The 6,000-nt window shown below is 57.8% G+C and overlaps 1 protein-coding gene across 1 annotated transcript in view; it reads left to right on the top strand.

Annotated features, from left to right (window-relative positions):
* The window catches only part of Snph (syntaphilin), a 43,239-nt gene continuing 37,239 nt past the window's right edge, over window positions 1–6,000 (top strand). Inside the window, exons 1-2 of the mRNA XM_071608817.1 lie at window positions 1–72; window positions 313–418. The gene's annotated coding sequence lies outside the window, so the exon portion shown is untranslated. The remainder of the gene's footprint in view (window positions 73–312; window positions 419–6,000) is intronic.

Genomic DNA, 6,000 nt, shown 5'->3' with positions numbered 1-6,000 from the left:
CCTCCAGCTGGGGCTCGGGAGAGCGAGTCGGCGGCCCGGACTGGGCAGCCAAAGCCATGGAAGCCTCGGCAGGTGATGACCAGGACCCCGGGGACCTCCGGGCCCACCGCCCAGCTGCGCCCGCCGCACCCAGGAGTGCCAAGTGCCAGGGGGTGGGGGCGGCGCGGAGCCGCGCTCTGGGCCCGCGGCGGGCAGCCGGCGCCCCCAGCCCTCTGTCCGGGGCGGCCCAGCGGTCGGCGGGGGGCTCGGCTGCCCCGGCGTCCCCCGCCCGCGCTCAGCCGCCCCGTGTGTCTCTCTCCCCCGCCGCCGCAGGTCGCTGATCAGGGCCAGGCGGCTGCAGCGGCGACTGCAGAGGCGCTGCGCCAAGCCGGGCCGGAGCGGTGCGGGCGGCGGGACTGCGGAGGGCGAGTGGACTCAGGTAAGGAGGCCGCGGCCGGCGGGAGGGACCGCGCTCCGGCGCCCGGGCCGGGGGCCGCTTGCGACCGCTCGCTGCGACAGAATCCCTCCGAGGGCACCGCGAGAGGGATTAAGCGTGACTCATTCCTGCCCTCCCTTCAGTCCCCGGCATCTTCCTTAGCGCCCCCACCCCAGCCTGAGATTGACTGATGACAGGATGCCGAGCGCAGCCGGGGGTGCCCAAGGTGGGCGACACCCGAGCGCTGCCAGGGAGCGGCCCCCTCCCCGTCCTGTTTGTCTTCCTCTGGTATTTGGCAAACAGGCAGGGTTTCTTTTTTTTTTTCTTTCTTGGAGAAGGAGCAAGGGTACTGGGGGTGGGAGAAGGACGGAACCCCACACCTACTCCAAGGTCAAGTGCCAATGACTGCTTCTTCCCCACCTTTCCCTCCCGGGAGCCTCCGTGCTCTGCAGTGTCTGGAAAAACTGTCCAGGACCCCTAGAGTGGGCGATCCGGGCCTCAGTCTCCCTTGAGCTTCCATGGGGTGCCCGCACTCCCCTCCACTCCCCAGCAAGGAGGGGGCTGTTGGCGACACCTACCAGCCTGGGGAGCCCCAGATTCCCGGCCTCAGCCCTGCAGACTCAAGGAGAGGCCTGGTCACATGCTGCCTGTTCCCTGAGCCTTCTCTGCCCATCTGGTGGTGTGGGCTGGGCTGGGCTGGAGGAGCTTCTTAGGAAAGATGATCTGCGTGGAGTGGGGTGAGGACAGTGCTAGAGATCGGGGTTCTAGGCCCTGAACTTGCTAGTTGGCGACAAGTAGCCATCTTAAAATGCTCCAGGCGTGGGTGTCTTTCTGCTGTGTTCCATGCGGGAGTTGGATTCAATGGTCTGTTCCGTTTGGGGTACCCCTCGAGCTGCTCTTGTCAGGGGGACCTCTCTACCAAAGCTATTTGATTTCAGGTCTGTGGCTTCATTGGGATTCCCTGGGTTAGTGCCTTTCAGCTCTGGACTTCCCCAGTGAAACGCTGACCTTGTGGGCCTCCTGGCACTGGAAGTGTCAGACAGGTCTATAGTGACATCCCTGTGCTGTTATGCCTCACCTCAAGTTTCAGCTTCCTCATCTGTAACCTGGGAAGAGGGGTACCTGCCGGAAGCTGCTGGGATGGTGCCCATGCCTGGCACATAGTGGGTGCTCAGATCTTCCAGGCTCAGGGGAGATGGACCCGGAGAGAGGAGAGGAGGGCTGCCTTGAATCTGCTGCCCCTCCCCCTCCCCCTGCCAGTCTTTTCCACATCCCTGAGGATGGTGTCCCTGCCAGGAGATAATGAATATTGGAACGTGTTGGGCCACCCGGTTGAGGGCCTTGGCAGCAACCAGGAGGTGCAGACATTTCCACTGCAAGGGCTGTGACATCACTCTAGCAAATGATGGTCCCGAGGAAACTCGTGTAGGCCAGCCCTGGGCTTGGAGCACCCTCACATCCTCGGGCAGAGGTTCCCAGGGAGCAGAAGCATCTGCTCTTGCATGTTGGTAAGGGGACGGGCACCGAGACTTCCAGATTTCACAGGAACCCCCCCTCCCTGGAGTCTCTCCCTGAGACCAGGGAGTCAGGTCTGGGGCACCCGTATTTTCTCTTCTTTATCTTCCCCCCACGGCGTCTTTCCAGCCTCCATTTGATTGCACAGATGCCTTCTGCCTTGGACACCATGGTAAAGAGGTTCCCCACTGGGGCGGGCAGGGCATTCTGCCACTGCACCATTTAGACTAAAGGGAACTATGGTGTCCCCGATCTGCCCTAAATCCCTGTTGTACCATGAGCTCCTGCTGACAGAGGCTTTTCCTCTCTATGTTTCAGGCTCTGTGCTGTTGAGCACAAAGTAGATGCTCAATAAGTGCTGGATTGAATATATTTGAGGAAATGTGTTTCTACAGCAGCGGGGTTGACTAGATCCTGCACTGTGTAGGGGTGGGGTAGGGAGGAGGGCTTTCAAGCGTAGGACACAGTCATCGTTATTATAACTAATACTCTCGGCTTTGCCATTGTCATTGGCTAACAGAAACTTGACATGTCCTTCTAGGGCTCCTGACTAGGGTCAAAGGGGGCGCATGTGCTGGGAGGGTGGTGATGTTGCCAAGGAGGGGTCAGGATGGCTTTGGCCAGTGTGAGATGTGACTGTGGAGGGAAGGGGCTGGGAAGAGTGAGCCCAGCCATCGCTGTGACTGTGGAGGGAGGGAGCAGAGCAGGAATCAAGACAGGCAGCAGGAGGTCAGGAGATCAGGCCCCGGGTCCCACTCATCCAACCCCTCATCACCATCACGTGGCCTTGGCTCAGCCAGGCCCCCTCTCAAGGTCTCTGCATCCCCATCTCTATACTGAGGGGACCGGGCTGGACGGCTGAGGCTCCTTTAGGACTGACATTATTTCAAGTGGATAACTATTTATTCCTCCTGATATTACATGTAAAATATACCAGACCCACACCCACCTCACGTACGCCTCAGAACAACCTAGGCCTATTGGAAAGATGAGGAAACTGAGGTTTAGACCAAGTGACATGCCATGTGGCACAGCTGGAGATGGTGGCCTTGTTAACCTGCCATGAGGCTTTCCTTTATGAACCCCGCTGTGGCTAAGTTAGGGTACCCTTGCAAACTCGTACAGGGGTCAGGACAGGAGGGTGGGAAGGATTCGTGATGAGAGGTCGCGGGCTTGCTGCAGAGGGCCGGCCGGTCCGATTGAAGGGTGTGTGAGTCATGATTGAGGAGTTCAGCATGAGCTCTGCTTTCTGACAGGGGCGGGGTGCCCCTTGACCAGGGAAGGTGGCTGGGTCTGAATGACAGCCAGGACAGACACACTTTTGAGTGCTCCCTGTTTGCTGGGCTCCATCTTCCATGGGCCGATGATCTGCTCCTCAGACCCTCCCAATCCACAAGCACTTTATAAGAATTCTAGAGGCCAGAAAGCCAGGGTAAAGGGGCTCAGGGCTCCTCAGGGCTGACTGCTGATGTGTCTTAGAACTTGGAAGCCGCTGGCCTGGGCCTCAAAGACCTGCTTTTAATCTGAGGCCTCCCATTGTCCCAGTAACCGTGTAAGCCAGGCTCCTCTGGGAGTCAGCATTCCCACCCCTCCAATGAACTGGGTGCCTCTCCCAGCCCTAAGAGGCCCAAGTGTGGCTTCACCCCACTGTGGGGGCTGGGGTGGACTCCTGCGCTGCTGGGTACTGGTTAGTATCTGCTGTTGTCTATTAGGGGGCCCTGGGCGAAAAGCACAGGGTACAGGAAAGAATCAGAGGTGATCCCTGGTTTCCAGAAGTTCTCATGGAACAGGGAGAGCTGGATACCCAACAGTCAGTATGAAAAATGCCCAGGAGCTGTGAGGCGTGCTGACGCGGGGTCTTAGGGGAGCAGAGAAGCCCAGGGTGGTCTTTCCCACCTACCCCATGGGCCTGGTCGGTTTTGGTGAGGTGGCACATTGAGGTTGGGAATAAAAACAATGATAATAAAGGGTTCAACCAGCTCAGGACATCTCCAAACCATTCTAGAGACTTGTTAGAGCTCTCTCTCTCTCTCCCCCCCTTTTTTTTTTTTTTTTGGCACCAGGGATTGAACTCAGGGCACTCAGCCTCTGAGCCACATCCCCAGCCCTGTTTGTATTTTATTTAGAGACAGGGTCTCACTGAGTCGCTTAGTACCTTGCTCTTGCTGAGGGTGGCTTAGAACTTGCGATCCTCCTGCCTCAGTGGCCTCAGTGGCTGGGATTACAGGTGTGCGTCACTGCGCCAAGCTGACCTGTTAGTTCTTGTCCCCAGCAACTCAGAAGGTGGCCAGAGAGTCTGAGGGCCATCCAAGCTCACTCTGTGGCACAGTTCCAGTTGGACCATTCATTTGGCCCCGGGTGGACCAGAACCTTCCCTGTCCTTGGAGGATTCTAGAAGCTGGACTCTTCAATTCCTCTCGGAAGGCCCGCTTAGTGCCTTGCTTGGGAGATCCTTGGCCCTGTCCACCCTCGTCCATCCTGCCTGGAGGAACCCTCAGAGTGAAAGCAGTTACCCGCGATTGCTCAGCAGGACTGGGCTGTCCCTCTGGGCAGTGGGGCTGTAGTTCTGAGCCAACTGCAGACGCTCTTTCTGCATCTGGGCCACCAGGGGCCTGCAGGGCCACATCTTCACCTGATGGGCAGCCGGTGCTGACAGGCTGGGTGCAGGTGACACACTGAGTGAGGCCCTTGAAGAGAGGGAAGCCTGTGTGCCCCCGGGTGCTCTGCATCCCCAGCGGGCAGGTATTTATCGAGTGTTTGTCACATGCCCAGAACTGTCCTCTGTCACTGAGGTGCCAAGCCGACCAGAACGCAGTGTCGGGGAGGAAGTGGCATGGTGTGGAGATCCAGCCCTGAGGAGCCAGGAGCTGTGGGTCCTCGCGCTGGCTCTGCCATCGACTCAGTGGTGACCTGAGACCGGGCCTTGTGCTTGTCCACACCTCTGGGGAGCAGAGCTGGTGACCCTTCCAACTCTGACTGGCCATGTACAGCACTTCTTCCTGTTCTGTAACCACTTCAGGGGTGCAAGGGTGGGCGGGGTGCAGGTAGCCGTGACTTGGGGAAGAATAAGATAAATGTAGCAAGAGGCCAGAGGAGGGCTCTGGGGCTGGGGGACGGGGCTGGGGAGGGGCTCTGAGACAGGAGACACCTGGAGGCAGTTGCTGTGTTTTGTTTCATGCACTGAATGAGGAGGAGCAGGAGTCTGCTGTCACATGGGGACAGGAGGGCTGGATGGTGAGCAGTGGCTCCTGGACTTGGATCTCGCAGAGGGCCTTGGGGAACCCATCCTAGGTTGGCCAGCTCTTTATTATGCTGGGGAAGGACATTTCAAATGACACTGAGAGTTCACTTTATTGTCACATAGAAGCATTAAATACCCCTCTCCCTGAGACAGAAAGGCCATGCTGTCAGGAAAAAGGCACCACTTCAAATTGAGTGCCTTTTACTTTTCCTTTTCTAGAAACTCACTGTGGGCCCTGGGTGTAGCTCATTGGTCGAGCACTTGCCTCACCTGTTACGTCCCAGACACCGCAGACAAACAAACAAACAGCCCCTACTGGGCACAGTGGCTCTGGGGTGGCACACGCCTGTAATCCCAATGCTCAGGAGGCTGCGGCTGGAGGATGACAAGTTGGAGGCCAGCCTCAGCAACTTCATGAGATTAATCATAGAGCGCCTCTGGGTTCAGTTCGAGGACCACAAGCCAGCTCATGCATTGTCCTGACTTTGCTCATCTCGCCACAGACAAGTGTCCTTGTATGTGTGACTCTGGAGTCAGGTGCTTGGGTTTGGATTCCTTTTGGCCTCAGAGTCTCTGCCTTCTCACCTGTGAAATGGGGAGATGATGCTGTCAATCTCCTAGGGCCATTGGGAGGTCTGGGTGCTAAAATAAGGTACATAAGCCCCCAGGGACCTCAACTACAGTCTCCTAAAAAGGCAACATGGGGGCTGGCCACAGGGGGGTTGTAGAGATGGGGATTCTTGTACCGCCGTTCATGTCCATGAGCACGTGGGCCCGTGTTCTCAGATCTGATCCACAGCACAGAAATGCAGATATTTGTCTGTGACAT

This window comes from Marmota flaviventris, chromosome 2, assembly GCF_047511675.1.
Source record: "Marmota flaviventris isolate mMarFla1 chromosome 2, mMarFla1.hap1, whole genome shotgun sequence".
Lineage (NCBI taxonomy): Eukaryota > Metazoa > Chordata > Mammalia > Rodentia > Sciuridae > Marmota > Marmota flaviventris.
The sequence above is the reverse complement of the archived record's forward strand: the minus strand, read 5'-3'. Positions and strand labels throughout refer to the sequence as shown.